The sequence below is a fragment of the Saccopteryx leptura genome, chromosome 1 (assembly GCF_036850995.1).
Source record: "Saccopteryx leptura isolate mSacLep1 chromosome 1, mSacLep1_pri_phased_curated, whole genome shotgun sequence".
In the NCBI taxonomy this organism is placed as follows: Eukaryota; Metazoa; Chordata; class Mammalia; order Chiroptera; family Emballonuridae; genus Saccopteryx; species Saccopteryx leptura.
Genome location: NC_089503.1, coordinates 23,027,111 through 23,048,933, shown reverse-complemented (window position 1 = coordinate 23,048,933; position 21,823 = coordinate 23,027,111). Strand labels below are relative to the sequence as shown.

Genomic DNA, 21,823 nt, shown 5'->3' with positions numbered 1-21,823 from the left:
TGTATGCAGAAAAATTTCTTACATCATTTGGAATAATGATAAAAGTGGAAAGAATATCAAAAAGGGAGCTGCTGAATACCTTACGGTATTCTACCCAAGCTAGACGGTTTAGTCATTGGAAAGAGTGAAAAAGATCTACATGTAACCACACAGGATGACGGCAAGAAAGTAAAAGCAGCCCAGTCTGCATGGTTTGAATCCATTATTTAAAAAATTATAAGTATATTATAATTGATTAAACATATAAATTTTTTTTGAGAATTCACTTTATATTGTTAATACTGATTACCTTTAAGGAATGGGGAACTAGGATTGGGGGCTTTACATTTTCTTTTATTCTTTTATATAGTGTGCATTTTTTTACCAATGACCAAACATTAATCTAATGATAAAAAATGCCAAAAAATGTTATATTAGAAAGCAGTTGTTCTGGGTAGATTTTGGTGTTTACTTTTTATTTAGGTAGAAGTGGGAAGACGTATTTAGAGCATTAGCAGTTTAAATGTTATCAAGATACATACTTGTCATGTGTGCAAAACCTTCATCTTCCTCCAAGGTCATTATAAATCTTATATTGAGAGAACAAATAAAATCTCACCTATATACACATGATAAACTTATGGTGTGATGGTATTAAATCATATAGGCAAGACCTGAGAGAGTTTGTAAAACCTAACTATTTCTCTTTCATATTCATGACGCCATCATATAGAAATAGAGGTTGCTTAGTGAAAAAAATGGCAGATAAACTAACCCATAAAAGAATCAGCCTCTATATGTGTTTATCCAGCAAGGGAATTTGTACACTCCTCCATGACCACACTGACAAGTAGAAAGGGATGGGACAATTTTGACGTCTAGAGAAAAGTTTGTTTGTTTACTTGCTCTTAGCTTTATAAGGATTCAGTGGCATGCAGTAAAGTCTTTCTGCCTTCCTGCTGTTAATCCAAAATTCTGTTATACATAGTTCCACAAGCTCAGACTAGCTCAAGGTGAGAAATCAGAATGAAAGAGAAATGAGAGTTGAAGGGAACAGAGCAAAGGCAAGTGAGAATAGTGGAGAGAAAGATGAAATAAACATGAAATAAGTCAACCAAGTCAGGCATAGTAACAGTAATTATTTTGTCTCATGATGTACCACTGGACCTAAATTATTGTCTGATCATTCTTTCACATCAAAAATATTTGAAATACCCCCAATTCATTGTCATGTTAGCATAAGCAGAGATATTTATCCATCCTGGGTAGCAGAGATCATTTCATCCTACCCACTATTCCTACTGCAATGGTAGGAACCATTATTAAATTCTAGCCATAGTCTCACTTGTTTATTCAGTCATTCTTTTAGCATGCATTAACTTCACTATATTCTGTGCTTAACACTGGTGGTAACAAGACTAAGTCAGATGCATTCTCTGTAATCGGAGCTCCAGTTACTTCAGTCATCTCATCCCCTCCAAGCCTTCCCTCGGTCACATTGATTCAGGCACTTTTTCTTTCCATGATGCCATCTGTTTGCACACCTTGAGAAATTTGTAACAAGTAGTTGTTCTACTTGGGAAACCCTTTTCCTAGACATCCAAGTGGCTGTCTTCCTCACTCCTAATTTGGTCTTTACTCAAATGTCATCTTCATATTCTCAAGGAGGCTCACCCTGCCCAACTCGAGCTCTGCAGCAACTAATCCATCAGCACATTTTTCCTTAACATTTATCAACTATATACCTAATTCAGTTTGTAATTTACTGTATATCTCTCTGCTCTACAGTAGAAGCTTCTCAGAAGAAGGAATCTTACTAATTTTGTTCACTAATTATCTTGATTCCTAAGCATAGTGTCTGGTATATAGCAGTTGCCCAGAAAATATTTGTTAAGTAGATATATAAATGGATGACTATGATACACACAAGAATAGTTTGAATTTCCTGTTCTTACCTTTTAGTTTTTGAGAGGCCTTTTTTCTCTTTCTGACCTGTACTATCTTATATCTAATCCGTTTCCAGTTCAAGTCTGTGCATCTCTGGATCAAGTTTTTTTCCTCCCTTAGGATACTTAGGTTCAGTTCTTTTTGACTATTGTTTCAACTGCTTTCTACCAGAGTTCCAAAAACCTACTAAGAATTTATTCTGGCCCTGGCCAGTTGGCTCTGTGGTAGAGCATCGGCCTGGCGTGTGGGGGACCCGGGTTCGATTCCCGGCCAGGGCACATAGGAGAGGCGCCCATTTGCTTCTCCACCCCTCCCCCTCCTTCCTCTCTGTCTCTCTCTTCCCCTCCTGCAGCCAAGGCTCCATTGGAGCAAAGATGGCCCGGGCGCTGGGGATGGCTCCTTGGCCTCTGCCCCAGGCGCTAGAGTGGCTCTGGTCGCGGCCGAGCGATGCCCCAGAGGGGCAGAGCATCGCCTCCTGGTGGGCAGAGCGTCGCCCCTGGTGGGCATGCCGGGTGGATCCCGGTCGGGCGCATGGGGAGTCTGTCTGACTGTCTCTCCCCGTTTCCAGCTTCAGAAAAATACAAAACAAAAAAATTTACTCTTACAACACTTTCTGCAATATTTAAGTAAAAACACAGTAGGACATAGCACAAAGCGATTATGTATAAGAGACAGAGGATACCTGGGTAATATTTAACACTAAAAATAATATAGGGGCAGGCAAGGGGCTGGAAAAAGATCCCAAACATCTGGTATGGGGGAAAAAATACACTTCACCAAAATGTTAAGGCAAGTTAAATCGCAAATTCTCAGACAAAATGACTTGTCTTAAATCTACATAGCAAACACTCTATTCTTCTCTCAAAGATTATCTGATCTTTTTTTTAGACAATTAAATTTATTTGATAAATTGGTAATATTGGTCAACTAGAGCAGTGGTACCCAACCTTTTTTGGGCCAGAAACCTGTTTAATGTCAGAAAATATTTTCACGGATCGGCCATTAGGGTGGGACGGATAAATGTATCACGTGACCGAGACAAGTGTCAAGAGTGAGTCTTACACAGATGTAACAGAGGGAATCTGGTCATTTTTTAAAAGTAAAACATTGTTCAGACTTAAATATAAATAAAATGAAAACAATGTAAGTCATTTATTCTTTCTCTGCAGATCGGTACCAAATGGCCCACGAACCGGTACCAGTCCGCGGCCCAGGCGTTGGGGACCACTGAACTAGAGTACATAGATTTAGAGAAAACATCTCCACATAATTTGTACAGTCGATTATGCTGTGTGCCCATCACCCAAAGCCAAATCATCCTCTGTCATCCCATATTTGTTTCTCTTTATGCCCCTCCCCCTCCCCTTCCCCTACCTCCTTCTTCTTCTTCCTTGTCCTCCCCTTGGTAACCACTGCACTTTTACTTATGTCCACAAGTCCCAACTTTGTGCCCCAGCTATGTTTGGAATCATGCAGTTCTTAGCTTTTTCTGATTTACTTATTTCACTCAGAATAACGTTATCAGGATCCATCCATGTTGTTGTTAATGATACTGTGTCATCATTTCTTATGGCTGAGTAGATTATCTGATTTTTAAAAAATCTAATAAAAATATTTTGATAAGCCAAGCATCACTAAAATATAGTATAAATCCTTCTGGGTCAAAAAGTATTTTATTCCCAAGAATTACTCCCTTCTAAAAAATAAAATTCAATTCAATAATTGAATTGTGAGATCAGTGGAAGAAAAAAGAAGGAGGAAATGGAGAGTGCTGCAGGAGGCCTTAGCTCTAGAACTACTACAGGCAGACTTAGTGGGTTGGATCTGAGCCTTCCAACTCTCAGGCAGGTGTTAGTGATGTATGGTGCTGGCAATCAGGTTGTCAAAGTACAAAGTGGACCATGGAGCCAGCATATGTGTTGGGTGATAGATCAACACAACTGTAGTCTTACCAGAACACATACGTTATTTTGTAAAAGCACAGAGAATATGGGAATAAGGTAGATAAGGAATCCGGAGATGAAACTCAACATCATCTTAGCAAGATTCACAAAAATTATGGAACTTTAATGATGGCACAGAAACAAAAGTGTAGACTGTCTACCAGCTGAAGATATATCCACTCTTGACACTGAACAGAGTGGGACCTTATTAACCATACTGTCATCTGAGATAGGCATTTTGGAAGCATATGGAATTACAGTAACAGAAACTGTAAAGAAGATTTGAGCTAAAGATCTTTAAAGCTTGCTCCCGACACCCCCGTAACATCGGCTGAATAATTGTAACTATCTTGTTAACCATAACTCTTCTGTATTTTCTACACAGCACAGTTATGGATTGAAGTTTTTAAATTATTTATTTATTACAAGCATATTATGCAAAGCCTATTTATTTATTTTATTTTTACACAACAAGCTTTAAAAGTTGTAATATTGATTGACATCGGGTAAGTTAATATTTTTTAAAAACTGCATTTTATATACACATTTGAAATATAATTTTATAAATTGATGTTTTCTAAGTAATATAAAACCTGCAAGCCCCTATCAATGTGTCCTAAAGATAGAAAATGAGTGGTTTTATTTTATAAAATTAAATGTATTTCTGTTCTTCAAAATTCTATGCCCCCAGTTCTTAAAAACAATATTTTTTAAAAATGAAGACAATAATAATAATAACAAAATAGTTGCTACCAATAATTATTGAGCTGTGATAAATTCTTAAATCACTTTTACTTATTTAATATTTCATGCATCCTGAGAGGTAGGCATGTTTATTTCTATTCATGTTTGACTTGCTTTAGAATAAGAGCTCTTTGTCTAGCATTTATTAAGAATTCACCATGGATGTGTGAACCTATTTGAATCAGGTTCAAAATGAGCATGTGTGTGCATGTGTGTGTACAATGGTATATGAACTTTTAAATACTAGGATATATTGTTTTCTTCATATTCTCACAGTGCTCTATGACCCTTTTCTTTTAAAACAGTTTAAGAATCTTTGCAAACAGAAATTTGAAGAACATAACCTGGCCCCAATTTTAAAAGATGACAAAAAGAGTGTGTAAAAGGAATGGAATGAGTTGTAGGAGATGTTAGCAAGCATGTATTGTACTCTTGCATAAACATTGATCGGTGAGGCGCCCAGATTGTTGAAGGGTATGCAAATTTTCCCCGTTTGTTCTTTTTCACAGTGTTAAGTATAATACAGAAAATATGACCTAAGCTATTATTAATCTAAACATTATTCTTATTAGTTTCAAAGCACAGTTATTGCACAGTATTTTTACGAATAGCACCCTGCTTCACCTTGACTCTGCTTTCATATTCAAGAGTGAACAAAGCTGGCTGTTCCCCCCTTCTCTTCAATGCTGAGCCAAAATACAGAGCTTGGCATCTCCAATTCCAGCTGTGCTTTTATTGTGCTCTGCATCAACCAAAGCTTCAAAAAGATTCTAGAAAGATTTTTCTCAGTTTTCACACCAGACGGGTCTGCACAGAAATCTCTGTGCAGTGTGTGTGTGTGGGGGGGGGGGCACTGATAAGAAATTTCAGAAGGAAAAAAAAAAGTACAAATAGGGAGGCTCTGGGAGAAAGAAGGTTGAAGAAGGATTATCAGTGTCCTAGAAAAATATTTCCTGGTGGAAAAGCAGTACAATTGGAAGCACAGTAACAGAGCGATTTACAACCATGCAGTCTTTGAAGCAACACTAGATGCTACAATGGACACAATGGGTAACAAGAAGGCTGAAGTTTACATGGTCAGATAAACTCATTTCAGCTCTTCCTGTATGGGTGTCATGGTAAAAGACTAGGGAGCCTTGTAGTTCTCCTTAAGTAGCAAAAGAGAGCCTCTTAATATAACTGGCTGGTCAGAAAAGAAATTCCTTCCTACTTTTCTTTAGAAATCATTTTTAAATTGGAGCTCAGATCACTGCCATTCTTGTCTTCCACTGCCACCAAGCCCTGCATTGTTCTCTATTGCCTATCTATCTATCTATCTATCTATCTATCTATCTATCTATCTATCTATCTATCTATCATCTATCTATCTATCTATCTATCTATCTATCTATCTATCTATCATCTATCGCCATCTTTAACTTTAGCTCTCTTTCATTAATGTGTGTGTCACCTTAAATAAATAACAATCAGAAATTCTTAACCATAAAGAATTTGGGAATTCTCCAGCTCTGATGCAATAATTCTTCTATTCTTTTCTCCTTTTCCACTTCAATACCCTCTTATTTTTCTTTTTCCTTTTTCCCACCTTTCTCTTTTTTTTCTTTCTTAGCTTCAGTGTTAACAGCCCACTAAGTATTAAATATCTTGTAAAACATTTTGTCATCTATCATATATTGAATTTCTACCATATCCTAAGAATTTTCTAAAATACTTGATATGCATTTTCCCCTCTCATAGCAATACCACGATTAGACCAATTATTCTCATTTTATAGATGGGAATACTGAGTTTTGGGCATATGAAGCCTATTTTGTAATGTTACACAACTGAATAGTTACAAGTGGGCCTGCAACTTAGGACCATTCTGTTGAAGAGGGCTAAGCCCATTCTTACTATGCTAAGATAACTCAAAGTATAGTAGAATGGCCAGATCTGATGCCTTTAGCCCAGGAACAAGAGTGCATGGTTAAATATTTAAAGAAAAAAGTCACTTCATCTTTAAATTGTAACACCACCCCCAACTAGACAGAGGCACTGGTTCTACCAGCATCTCAGACCTTGCTGGATTGCTGTATCAGCTGATAAAATTTTTTACTCGAGCATACAGCACCAATGCTTAGTCAGGTACACCCACTATTAACCCATGTGCCCACACACTGCCATTTAATTTCAGCCTCCTTGGCATTCCCCTTGTTGGTTACCTTGCCCAGAATACTCTCTTTCTCTTGATGCCTCTGTCTTTAAAGACACGGGTGAATTTACAGTATCCCCTCAGAATCTCTTCTGACTATTCCAGCCCATACTTATCTCTCTGCCCTGTTGTACTGACCACTCACAATACACGTTGTTAACACCTGCCAAAACACTTGCTTCAATAAAAATTCTTTCTTGGTAAAGTATCTTGAAGAAAGCAGCCATTTATGCGCATTAGTCTTTCCTTTTGGTTCTTAGTATGTGTCAAAACAACATATAAACAAGACTGGAATTTTTCTTTTAAAATCTCCGTGTTATTAGGTAGAAACTGCAGAGAAGGGACAGGACCTTTCCAAATGCTGAAACTGTTTTTATTATAGTTTCAGGGTATTCAGTATGAATTGGCCTTCTTCACATGAAAAATGTGTGGTTATGTCCAAGTGTTCTCAGAATCTAACCCTTAATTTCTGTCTGAACTCCTTAATCTTACTTTTATTCCTTGACTGGCTATACCCTGCTTGACTTAGCCATTCACATGAAAAATGGAAGAGAATTTGCTAGGTTCATTTTGTCAAAAGATCCCTTGACTGATGATCCTAAATAATGAGCAACTATAAACATGAGTGCATTTCAAAGGGTTATTATTTTCCCAAGAGATATACTTTTCTTAGACCAGTAAATGAGCCCACATTAGACTTGAATATAGAATCAATACACTTATCTATTATCTTAAATAGATATAAATCATTTGTTTTATGTACTAAATAATAAGTGTTCTTTGTAGAAAATTTAGGATTTTACAATGACTAAAATAAAATATAGTGCTAATTATTTAAATCACTTTACCACATATGTTTGCAAACACACACAGTGACATCCACCTGACACCAAAGTGAAATCAAACTGTATATATTTTTCTGTGGTTTCCTTTTTCACTTACTATATAAATAGCATACACTACAAAAATAGTTATAGTTTCATGGTTTCTTTAAGAATTTCATTATGGATATAATTTATTTTGACATTAACTATGTTTGTAAAAATTTTACATTGTTATGTAAATAATACATATTATACATAAATATTATTCTGTATTATAAGCAACATAGCAATGGACAACCTTGCTTAATGTCACACTTCAGAAGATGCAAACACAGAATTATTTTAAGCCAGGAATTAGTTCTCTCTGACATGGCATGGGTAAGAACATTGTTTGGAAGGAGAATGAGAATGCCAGGGAGACTATTTCAGAGCATAAAGGAGCAGTTCAGGTTAAGAGAATAGGAGAGTTCATGAATCTTAACTTCCTGACTTCCTAGCACATTTGGTGGGCTGGAGAGGGAGAGTTAGATAACTCTGAAAGATGGAAAAATGTCAGACAGTCACTAGCTCTGGTGCTGAATTCATAGTAACAAGCTCCTTGGCCCATGTTTGTTTCTTATCAGTAGATGATACCCAGCAAGACCAGTCTGGAATGATAAGACAGGTGTGGAAACACACACTCAAATATGTATAAAACTTACACATATCATATATATATATATATATCTATATATATCTATATATATATCATATATATATAGTATCAGAATATATAAATTTTTGAGATTTATAAAATTGCCAATAGAAGATGTATGTAAAGAAAAAAAAATGGTCCAAAGACTTAAATACAGATTGGGAAGATGAGGAGGCAGATATGGAGTAATTAGTGAGATAAGAAAAAATAAAAACAATAGGAAAGTGAGGTGCCTTGAAAACCGGGACAGTATAAATATTTCAAAGAGAAAGGAATGAGTGGCTTTGTCAAAACTATAGTTGGCTCTGGAAAGTTGAGAATGAGAGTCTTTTAAAAACGTAAGTAAGGCCCTGGCCGGTTGGCTCAGTGGTAGAACGTCGGCCTCGCGTACAGGAGTCCCGGGTTCGATTCCCGACCAGGGCACACAGGAGAAATGCCCATCTGCTTCTCCACCCCTTCCCCTCTCCTTCCTCTCTGTCTCTCTCTTCCCCTCCCACAGCAGAGCCTCCATTGGAGTAAAGTTGGCCTGGGCGCTGAGGATGGCTCCATGGCCTCTGCCTCAGGTGCTAGAATGGCTCTGGTCACAACAGAGCAATGCCCCAGATGGGTAGAGCATCGCCCCCTGGTGGGCATGCCAGGTGGATCCCGGTAGGGCGCATGTGGGAGTCTGTCTGACTGTCTCCCCATTTCCAACTTCAAAAAAATACAAAAATAAATAAATAAATACCTAAGTAAATTCCTGCCTGGCCAGGTGGTGGTACAGTGGATAGAGAACTGGCCTGAGATGTTGATGACCCAGGTTCGAAACCCCAAGGTTGTCGGCTTGAGTGTGGGATTATAGACATGACTCGATGGTCACTGGCTTGAGGCCAAAGGTTGCTGGTTTGAAGCCCACAGTTGCTGGCTAGAGCAAGGGGTTAATGGTTTGGCTGGAGATCCCTGGTCAAGGCACATATAAGAAAGCAATCAATGAACAACTAAGGAGCCACAACTATGAGTTGATCCTACACATCTCTCTCCCATCCTGCTTATCTGTCCCTGTCTATCCCTCACTCCTCTTTTTTTCTCTCTCTCTCTCAAAAAAAAAAAAAAAAAGAAAAAAAAAAGAATAAATTTTTGATGAAATAATTACAAAGTTTAAAAGCACCAATGGGCAGAAAACTAGTCTTCAGTCTATATGAAAATAATAGTCTAAACAACTATTTTTCTTCCTTGTTTGTAACTATGTGACAGTTTAGGTAGAAATTCAGAAAATCTATCAACTGGGATATTAGGATTATTTGTTTAGACATTCAATACTCAGTTTGCCCAGTACTCTCATGGTTCCCTACCTATAAAATGTTGATAATAATGCTTGCCATTTAGGATTAGTAGATAGAACGTTAGTAAAGCACAAAGGAACCTTGGGATGAAATACTCCAGGCAGACACAACACATTATTATTATACTCAGCACTGTTCTCTTTCCTACTAGGTGATCGCTTAAATAACTTCTCAGCAACTGTAGAGTTTTGACAGGGGATTCTGGGAGGGCAAGCTTTATTCTCCTGCTCTCTGGAAGAGTGTGATAACTGCTAATTTTGCCAAAGAGACAAAAACAGCTGAAGCCAGGGCATCTTCATCTTTTTGGAGGGCTCTAAACATGGCCAGGTACACAGCTGCTCAATGTGCAGTGAGTAGAGGGGTCTGAACACAGTCTTTTGTAAAGACTAAGAGTCAGAAACAAAAACTCCAAAGGGATAAAAAAAAATCAGTGGTAACTCATGACTTTCTACACAAACTTAAGGACCCCGTCTGCTGGGGGAAGGATGCCAGATCTGTACTGATCTTTCCTGCTGCACTCAGAAAATAGAATGCTGTTCATGCATATACAATGTTCTTCAAAATTATCACCAGATATAATAGAGCTGTACGACCAGCATTTTGTAACTAAAGCAAAAAGTAAGTGTACCATCTGAACAATATTGTCTGAACTATTATATTTGGTTTAACTGCACCTTTTTTTTTGGGGGGGGGAACAGGCTTTGGATGCCTAAGTTTTCCTCTGCTTGAGTTTCAATCATTCCTAGAGAGAACTATGAAAAAGAAAAATAATGGTAAAGACATAGAGATGTATTGGTTTAAAAAGAGGAACATTTTAAAAAATACCTTAAAAGCCTTATTAATGGATTCCTAACCTATTTTTACAAGGCACTGAAAACACACACACACACACACACACACACACACACACACACACACACACAACATGCTTTACCCTAAATCCACAAGGACATTTGCAACCACCTTGCCTACCAGATAAAACTGAGTGTGGGGAAAGCTAAACATCTGGGTAGCAGTAAGATAAAAATATCTGGGACACCACCACCATATGTTGCAACAAAATGGCCTGCTCCATTCATCCAGGCTTTGTTTATGCTTTATATTAATGGACCCAGTCAGGGTAAGCAGGCAGCCAACCAGGAACATATGCTGCTCAGGCTGCGGGTGCCTCGATTCCATTCTCAGAGGCAGTGCATGGGCAGACATCTCCCCGTCTGCACCCAACCACCTAAGATGCAACAGCACCAGGCACTACTTGGTCCAACTCCTGGATGTTGAAACATTCTCTTCACCTGCTTAACAAATATAAGCATTTTGAATTGATGTTTTTCTTGAGTGAGTTCAGCAGAATCGGTGGAGAAAGGCAATGAGAAGATTAGGCATGTATTTGTGTCTGCATTGATTTAGTAGATATTCCTACAGATAATAGGTATCAACAATTTCATATATATGCAAATATGCAATGGTCAACCTAACTTTTGCCTGCCTTAGTTTACACAATGTAGTGTGAGGCCACTGTGGGAATGAGGAGATTGGGATGAGAGAGCAGGAAAGAACACATCCAAAGATTCGTATAAATTTTGGCTTTATCTTGTTCATTTATCCTAACCTCTCTCTTGCCCTAAATATGCTAAGAGTGTCCCCACATCCAGAATTTGTTTCTCTTTTTCTTCCTATATGAAAATCTTTTCCTCTGACTGATAAATTGTATCCATCTTTCATTGTCTAGCTCAAGCCCTACTGCTGAAAGAAAAATGTATGTCTTCACTCCCTCCCTGGAATATCTACAAATGGTTATTATGTTCACACCTTGTATATTGGCCCCTAAAAATTAAATGGTTATTGTATTCTAAACTGTATTGTCAACATATCCAAAAAATTAGATATTCTTATATATTTAAGACATTAAACAATGGTGGGTTTCAGAGACCTTGAGGCATTCATGGATTTATTCATTCATTCATTCACTCAACTCTTAATAAGGGTATATATAAGGACTACAGGGATTTGAAGGCACATGAAACATGAGCCCTGTCTAAAAGGATTGTCAGTCTAAGGAAGTAAGAGTAAGGTCTGATCAAACATGAACTTCTTGGCTTAGAGAGGAAGCAAGGTCTACTAGAAAATGCCCCAGCCTAGGCATACAGGAATGGCAAAAGTCAGATTATCAGAAGCTGTTAAACTAGAGTAGGGGTCCCCAAACTATGGCCCGCAAGCCGCATGCAGCCCCCTGAGGCCATTTATCTGGCCCCCGCCGCACTTGCACCTCTTTCATTGGTGGTCAGTGAGATGAGCACATTGACCATCTCATTAGCCAAAAGCAGGCCCATAGTTCCCATTGAAATACTGGTCAGTTTGTTGATTTAAATTTACTTGTTCTTTATTTCAAATATTGTATTTGTTCCCGTTTTGTTTTTTTACTTTAAAATAAGATATGTGCAGTGTGCGTAGGGATTTGTTCATAGTTTTTTTTTTATAGTCCGGCTCTCCAAAGGTCTGAGGGACAGTGAACTAGCCCCCTGTGTAAAAAGTTTGGGGACCCCTGAACTAGAGTCTCTCATGTCCTGCCTTTAGAGCCTGGTTTACATGCTCAGGAAGGAAAGCTCTAACTCAAATGCCCCAGGGATCTACAGAGCTATACAGAATGACCGCATGCCTGAGATGAGCCTTCAGTACTTGAATGGGAAGAGGCTGCTGGAAGCAGCACAAACTGTAACACACCAGCTGAGCAGGAGACAGCGGCAGCAGAAATTTCAGAGTGCTAAACCCCAGCGCAGGGAAGAATAGCTCTGTCAGCAACTGCTCTGCTGAGGCCTTTGCTACAGTGGGACTTCCCAGCTGAGGTTGTGGAGCTCTGGCTGCCCAGCTCCTGAGGAAGTGCTCACTGAGAGAAAACCACACTGACAGGCTGCTACGAGTGTAAAGGAAGGGGAACGTTTCAGACCTCTGAAGCCAGAGGGAATTAGACCCTGCATTTCTAGACTCAGGGTAGGGCTGCCCGTTTTTACACGGGGCCATTCCAGGCTGAACAGCTGCTGTGGAAAGGAGGTAGTGTTATTCTTTATTTCCTGGCTGGGTTCAGCTTTATTGATAGTTGTATTTGACTTTTGGAAACCACATCCAATCATATTCTCCCAAATAATAATGGAAACAAGAACTGAAAGTGGGTGCTTATCATCTAAGCACCTTTTCTTTTTCTCCCACTAAATGAAGTGGCCCAAGACAAGAAAGACGTGAACCTGCATCGTGTCACACATTCACAGAGCAACCATAGAGCTCAACACCATTTCCCTACAGTCTATTCTCCACAGAGATTCCATGGTGATCCTTTCCATGTCTAAGTGAGAGCCTGTCTCTCCTCTGCTCAGAGCACTGCAGTGACTTCCAATTCCCTCAGGAGTAGCAGGCGAAGCCTTACAGAGTAGCCCCTATAGCCCCATGCTCCTCAGGCTTTACTACATGTTTCTCTTACCTCTGAGCTCCTTTCCCCTTGGTTCCCCCTTCTCTTGTCCTCCTGATGCAGTAGCCTGCCTGCTGTTTCCCAAATATAGACAAGGTCCCACTCAGGGCCTGCCATACCCTTCCCCAAACTGTCCTCAACTTTCACTCTTTCACCTTCTGCAACCATTTTCTTAAATCTCACTTTCTTAGTAAGTCCTTCCTGAACCATCCTAAAGACAGACAGACAAATGAAGAAACAACAAAAAACCCATACACACTATCATCCTCCATAAAATTCTACAATTTTTTTGCTTCCTTTATTCTTCTCCAGTGCATGCCTTTTCTTTTACTTGTGTATTCCCTTAGTCATCTGGATCTCTTCACTAAAACTTGGGCCCCACAAAGGCAGATATATTTGTTTTTTTTTATTCACTTCTCTGTCCTCAATGTCAAGGACAAAACCTGGTTAATAGTGGGCACTTGATAATCACACTGAATGAGTTAACAAACATCTTGTCTCTCCAGAAAGATTGGAAGAAGATGCTGGAAGGTGAGGAAACTATTTTATATTCTTTGTCTGCTCCCCAGTCCTCTACACAGACATGGATCCAGGCCCGTCATGCATATTCCTTTGCGCAACCCGGCAATGTTCTTAAATAATTGTTCTAACTATTCATAATTTTTTAAATAAAAAGAATTTGGCTTTTTTAAATTTTACTTTTGCCAAGGCTGTATTCTTAATCAAAGTAAATGTCCACTTTTCAATAATTTTTTATTTATATATTTTGGAAATCAAACTAGGGTTAAAATAATCTTATCTCTTCAAATCTATAGGGTTATTTTATAAATTGCTACCTTTTAATTCACAGATCTCAAAGGGTTAGGCAACTGAGAACAATGGAGTGGTAAATAACCACTGAATGAGCTTGTTATGGGATTCTTTGTTTACTCGTTTCTGAATTTGTAACATGAGAGAAATAGGTTCAGAATTAAATGATATTTATTAAGTTCCCACCAAAAGTATTAAGGCCTGTGGTATTCATTATTCCAGTTACCATAGCTAGGTAAAATTGCTACTTTTAATAAAATTTAAAAATGCAACAACTCATTTGAAAGACTCAGTAACAGCTAGTTATGTGGGATGCTTAACCAGCATCCCACCAGAGCAGGGGTTAAGAAACTATAGCCATAGGCCAACTATGTCCTGTTACCTACTATTTTAAGTAGTTTGTTGTTTTTTTTGTTTTAGCACAAGCATATCAAGTTCCTCTGCATAATTGATAGCTGCTTCAGCACTATAAATGACAGAACTAAATTATTGCATCAGAGGCGATCTGCCCTCCAAAGTCAAAATTATTTATATGGATCTCTATGGAAGAAGGTTCCCAAAACCTGTATTAGACTTGTAAGTTGCATGAGGGCAGGGATGTTGTCTCTTGTGCTCTCTGCTGCTTTCCCAGCACCTAAAACATTGCCTGGCATAGAATAAGTGCTGAGTAAATTTGTTCCAACAAAGGAATCAATTACGCCAGGTCTGTGCGATTCCAAATCACAAAATCTTTAGTCTTTTTTTCTCTTATACATTTTTTCTACGAACTTGATAACTAGTTTTCTGTAAAGATCTGCTTAAACTAAAGTTCCATCATGTTTAGAAGAAACTTGCCACCAAAATATAAGTAAATTAGAATATCGATTGAGTCCTTCAAACTCAATCCCGGTGACAACGAACAAAAAGGACAGGGTAAGATTCCAACCTGGGTGAATTTCGCACTCCCTCACACATTTAAAGTTATATTGTGCTCTTGAAAAGTAACTTGAAAGACATGGAGAGATTTCCATGTTCATTCTCTATTGATGATGTCCTAATGCACCTGCTTCGCTTTTCGAGTAATAAAAGAATTTTTCTATTGAGGGGTATTATTTATTCATACAGAGTAATAAAGATATTAATAAATGGTGATTATATTATAGCTCTTGTGGTGATCTGAAAATCCAGCTGTGCTCTCTTCACCTTCTTTATAGCTAAAAATAATCGATGCTGTACAACGCAGCCAACAGTTCTGCTGATAAAACACCAGGCTGTGGGGCGTCTGCTCCCCTTGTGCACAGCTGCAATCTCTTAGCCAGTATGTTTTCTTTTATTAATTTTTTTCAATATCACAACAAATAGGTAAAATACATAGGTTTGCTCAGACTTTTGTTTAAACAAGGTGATCAGCAGACTTCATAGACAAGTTTCTAAACCCACAATTTCTTAATTTTTCTTGAGATGGTCTGCCCGCCGCCGAAAGGCGATGTCAAGGAAAGTCAGCAGGGTTACATCCGGTCCGTGTCTGAAGGTTTCAAAGACATTATAGTGGAAGCTGTCATTTTAATTAGCCCCAGTGTCCATCCCTCCTTCTTCAGGAAATAGCACTTCTGTTTTTGCTGGGGAAGCATTCTTCCTCCGCTGTGACTCCAGGTCATTGTGTTGGGGTTGATGTGACAGTAAGCTCCAGGAAATGAGTCCCTTGTCCCGTTCTCATCATTCACAGAGCACTATTTTTTTTTAAATATCTTTGTGACTGTATCTGTGATGCACACATGATCCAGGTTAGGCCATTAAATGTCAGGTCTTAGATATCTGTTCAACGACCACTGCTTGGGTTGCAAAATTGTGATAATTCTGTAACTGTGTGCAGTCATTTTGAAAGTTCAAGGGGAAGATAATGCTTGAGTTTAAAAGCCAACTTAGAGAAGAATTGCTCCAAAAACTGAGGAAAGCAAAAGGACTATTTCTGAAAAGGTAATCTAAGTGTATAGAACTAAGGGTTACCTGAAATTACCCTTCCAGTATTTTGTGTGTGTGACACAATAAACTCTCTCTTTTGCTTAAGGCAGGTTGAGCTAAGTTTCCATTACTGGAAACCCAAAAAGCCTTGACTGATTTGAAAAAAACAGACTTGTGAAGATTTATCTTTTTGGAAAGTTCAAATGTTTAAAAAGGGAATCATATTAGAATTGAACAAGAATGAATTTTGGAGTCAAACAGCCTCAATTGAAAATCATGTCCTTTTAATTTCCTGAATCTAATTGAACTTATTTGTGAGAAGGCTATCCTAATATCTTTCCCAAGCATATTACAGGGCTGTTGTGAGTTTCAAATGAGACAATGAGAATACAAATATTCCAGAAATTGAAAGTGTCATGTAAAAGTAACAGTAGATCAATTTTCTTTATAAAACACAGTGCCCATTGTGTTTCATAAAAAGATAAATCATCTAACATGTCTTTATTGGCAGAATCCTTATAATGGTACAAAGTGCCTTGTTAGGAAGTTATTGAGTTTATGAACTTGACTGCTGTCTTGAGTTCTTAGGAAAGTTGTGTGGCAATGGCAAGGAAAATGTTGAAGAAATACTAAGTGTAAATTCCAGGTGAGGTCATCATTTATTCGTTCATTCAGAAAACATTTTTGAGCACCAACTTCCAAGTAAAGCACTAAAAAAAGCCCCACAGATTTAGACACCAGAAACACTCCAGGTGCAGCCGGAGATAGAATAATACATAAATAATTGAAATGTGATAAGATAAATGCTATGTTAGAGATAAGAATCAAATACTATAGAAACAGAGAGAAGAAATCCACTATCTATGCTTAAATGTACTGGGAAAAGTTTCAGTTAAAAATTTGCCCTTTAAACTCTGTCTTAAGTAATAAAATAGAGTGCAGCAGGGAAACAATTGAAGGATAGTCTGCAAAATTTAGACCGAAAGGTGACTCCACAGTTCAAATAAGGTTTGAGCAACAGATATGATACTGAATTTTTTTGAGAACATTTGTATTTCGTTCTGTTGATAATTCACTGTTTGACCTTCCTAAGGCTTCCTCATTTCTCTGGTCTTAAATCTCAATGTAGAGGAGCGAGGTTTAGGAGACCATTAGAATACATTCCAGCTCAAAGAGCCTATAATGTATGTCTAAAGCCCCATTGAATAGATACAATATTCTGAGGTTTATAAAAGTAACTTGTTCAAAGAATAGATATGCTTGTAGAAGACAAGAATGACTCTAGCCACAAATTCCAACTTAAAATTGCTCTACATGTTCAAAGTTTGGAATTATTTCCAACTACATGTTTAATGTCTGCATATGTATTTTTGTGATTGTCATCTTGAGCCACACAAGATGGGCTGGTTCAGCCCAAGGAGCAATCAGGCTGTAGTTTGTGTACTTTTATAGATGAGGGAAAGAAGAGCAATGGCCTACGGTACCAGGGAATTAGACTTTTGCGTTCTGGCAACATAGGAGTTTTCCCAGTAGTTGAGAAAGATCACACAACTATGACAAGACATTAGCAGAATCTGTCCCTGTCGTGGGGGGCTACTGTTACTTTTGAGAACATATATCTCAGGTAAATGATTGTTTCTGATAAGAAGTGTTAAACTTTTGCATAGGGAATTTCCTATGCCAACCTTGTTGTCTTGCAGAATGATGTCACAGAGGAGACTCATATTCTAGTCATTCATAAGTCACCTGGGAAAATGTTCTCAAACTGGGCATCAGCACTTTTACAGTCAGATTCCACAGTTAAAAGCTCTCCAAATGCTCAACTCCCCAGTGGCCATTTGGCCATTCTCAGTAGAGTACCCTGAGGAAACAGACACGATTGTACTTAGCAGAACTTCACCACTCAGCGGCAACTCACCAAATATTAATTAAACTGAAGTGTTACCTTCTCAGTCTTAAAGAACACTTATGAGATACACAGTGCTAAGGAAACAAAAACTAGTAGAAAAATAAAAATTGTGTACTAGCACAATTTTACCAATCATATTCTCAGCCAGTCACTTTATGAGGGTAAGTACACTCTTGCATTATTAATCCCTTTTCACCATTCAATGATACACAGGTATTGTTCATTTTCTAAATGTAATATACCAAAATCTGAAATAATGTGCTATAAAGTTTATTTTATAAAAGGAGTAGTCTGATAACAAAGATTTCCACTCGAATTTCACTCAGTACAATAAATTCTGCTTAAAGCCTTATGGTGAGGGAACCACTCAGTGATGCCTTACAGGAGATAAAATGTTAGATAATGTTATTTAATATTTAGTGAGGGTTTCAGGCACTATGAAACACTTTACATTGCCTGACCTGTGGTGGCACAGTGGATAAAGTGTCGACCTGGAAATACTGAGGTCGCCGGTTCGAAACCCTGGGCTTGCCTGGTCAAGGCACATATAGGAGTTGATGCTTCCTGCTCCTCCCCTCCTTCTCTCTCTCTGTCTCTCTCTCTCTCTCTTCTCTCTCTCTCTCCCTCTCTCTCCCCTTTCTAAAATGAATCAATAAAAAAGAAAATAAAAAAAAAACACTTTACATTGATGAATCTAGTTTTTCTATCAAGGCTATGAGGTAGGTAGTATTAAAACCTATTTTTACAGGTGTGAAAACTAAACATCAAAGGGATTACATACATTTCTCAAAGTGCACAAGTAGTTAAGTAATAGAACCTGTAATGAACACAAGCAGACAATACCAGAGCTTGCTCTCTTAACCCCTGTTTTAATATTTGCAATTATTAATATTATAATGATTTTAGAATTATAAGAGTCAGGATTGTCTTACCTTATAATTCCTCAGTAAATATTTTTTAATTATATATATGCTTTTTTTAATTTATTTATTTTAGAGAGGAGAGAGAGAAGAGAGACAGACAGGGGGGAGGAGCTGGAAGCATCAACTCCCATATGTGCCTTGACCAGGCAAGCCCAGGGTTTCGAACCGGCGACCTCAGCATTTCCAGGTCGACGCTTTATCCACTGCACCACCACAGGTCAGGCCTATATATGCTTTTTTTAAAAACAGGGTTGAGCCTGACCCATGGTGGTGCAGTGGATAAAGCGTCGACCTGGAAATGCTGAGGTCGCCGGTTCGAAACCTTGGGCTTGCCTGGTCAAGGCACATATGGGAGTTGATGCTTCCAGCTCCTCCCCCCCTTCTCTCTCTTGTCTCTCCCTCTCCTCTCTAAAAATGAATAAATAAAAAGAAAATTGTAGCAGGAATTCTTAAAAAAAAAAACAGGGTTGAAGTAATCCTATCCAATGTCAGTTACATAGATGTTATTTGAAAAAAAAAGAAACCCAAAAAGAATGACTTCGTACTCATTTTTGTGCCCCTCCCCATGTGTTTGATTTGTTTTAAGATGGATTTATTCATCTGGGTTTTATCACCTAAGTTCAAAAGACTATTGCTAATATCCACTTAACCTTTATACTTGGTTTGCTCTCAAAAAGCCAGGGTTCTTATGGCTTGTTTGTCTATAATTTTATATAAACAAAAGAAAGTTACACAGGGCTTGGGAATAACCATTAAATAGTAAAGATAAGACTCAGAAAAACTGTGTTCTTTGGAAAGTAAGCAATAAGACCTGGAACTTTGGATATTTGTCTCATCTGATAAAAGTGTTCTGCCTCCAAGTTAAGACTTCTGCATAACTTTTGGGCGCATTACCTGTAGAGAAGAAGACCTGTTTTAGGTGCTTTTGTTGTATGAGTTGACCTGGTAGAGATCTACCCAGCTGCTAATGCATTCTGCAACCCCCCACCCCCAAACCACACCTCCTAGTTCCACAAGGCCTTACTTAAATGATTGGAAAACTAGAGAAATCTGTAAGAAGCAAGATACCTTTTAATTAAAGATTAGAAGCTTTTGGTCTTTCTTTTTAGATTTTATTTATTCATTTTATTAGACATAGAGGAGAGAGAGAGAGAGAGAGAGAGAGAGAAAAGACATAGAGAACATAGGGGAAGGAGCAAGAAGCATCGACTCTCATAAGTGCCTTGACCAGGCAAGTCCGGGGTTTCGAACAGGTGACCTCAGCATTCCAGGTCGATGCCTTATCCACTGCGCCACCACAGGTCAGGCAGAAGAAGCCTTTGGTCTTAATATTTCTTTCTACCCCTAAAACATTCAGTTCTGATAATTCCAAATATTAAAGTGAGCCTTTCTTTCTTTTCTTTCTTTCTTTCTTTCTTTCTCTCTCTTTCTTTCTTTCTTTCTTTCTTTCTTTCTTTCTTTCTTTCTTTCTCTCTCTTTCTTTCTTTCTTTCTTCCTTCCTTCCTTCCTTCCTTCCTTCCTTCCTTCCTTCCTTCCTTCCTTCCTTTCTTCCTCCCTCCTTCCTCCCTCCCTCCCTCCCTCGCTCCTTCCCTCTCCCCCCTCCCTCCCTCCCTCCTTCCCTCCTTCCCTTCCTCCCTTCTTTCTTTCTTTCTTTTTTGCTTTCTTTTTTGCTACTTAACTAAAAAAGCAAACAACAACAACATGCCTTTGGATTTCTAGAGGAAGGCAGTTCCTTTTTAGAGCAACAATAAATACAGAAATCCTTTTTTAAAATTTCCATTTACTGTCATAGAGTTAAAAAAAAATCTTATACATGGATTTTCAGTGATTACTTCATGTATGTCTTTTCTTTTAAAGATAGTGAAAGCTAAAGTCCCAAAAGTTAAAGAAAATTTCCAGAGTCTATTTAGTTATTAGTAGAATCAAGTTTTGACAACTAACTTCCTAGTCAGGTGCTTATGACTTGCATTTATGTGTCTATTTCCATGAACACATACTCCATTCTAGGCATACATGGGGGATAAGAGCTTTGGCTGGTATAACTCTGATGCTTTTATTATTCTTATAATGACATTCCTAGTGAAAGAAAGAGCATTGCCATGATTTACACCTTTCAGCAAAAATACTATTGAGAAGAGAGCAAAACAGCAATAAAGTTTGATGAAAGCTAATTATCTGAAGAAAAATATTTCCATCAAAGGGGAAAACTCCTACAATTCAACCTGAGAGACATGAAGAAGATGAAGAAGAAATTCAAGTTTAATCTCCACTTTTGCAGTTAGAGTCTTCAATAAACTCTCGAAAATTATACTTAGAAGAATAGTCTTTTTAAATTGGATAGTATTATTTAAATGACTCATTAATTATATTCATCATCAAGAATAAACCAATCCCAACCATGTATTGTTATTATATCAAGCTTTCATTATTATATGTGTACAGAGTAGGACAAAGGTCATGAAGACAACTCATTCTTAAAATATGCCTTTTTCTCATTCCCTTCTTCATGTCTATAACTATGCTTGCTTACTCAATATATATGATCTTCATGCTTGGTCCTGGTAACAGACATATTATTGATGTCAATAAACTCCTAAGCCATAGACTTTGCATATATATAATTAAATATTTTGGTTACTAATAAGGATTAACTTGGTAGTATCTTAACACCAAAACCTGGAAAATACATTTCAAGAAAGAAAAACTATACATTAATATCTCTTATAAATAAAGATGAACAAAGATCTCAATAAAATACCAGCAAATCAATCCAGAAACAAATAAAAAAAGTTTATACCTACATATTTTTTTTAATTTTTTTTAATTTTTTTATTTATTCATTTTAGAGAGGAGAGGGAGAGAGAGAGAGAGAGAGAGAGAGAAGGGGGGGAGGAGCTGGAAGCATCAACTCCCATATGTGCCTTGACCAGGCAAGCCCAGGGTTTCGAACCGGCGACCTCAGCATTTCCAGGTCGACGCTTTATCCACTGTGCCACCACAGGTCAGGCTATACCTACATATTATATGAAACATCCAAAATAAGGAAATCTACAGAGAAATAGAATGAAGGTTACCCTAGGCGGGGGAGTCTGGTGGGGAATGACTGCTAATTGATATAAAAATTCATTTTGGGGTG

At 37.9% G+C, this 21,823-nt stretch overlaps 1 protein-coding gene across 1 annotated transcript in view; it reads right to left on the bottom strand.

The window, feature by feature from the left end:
- Positions 1-21,823, bottom strand: part of LRRC4C (leucine rich repeat containing 4C) — a 1,251,478-nt gene that overhangs the window by 312,537 nt on the left and 917,118 nt on the right. The gene's annotated exons all lie outside the window — the stretch shown is intronic.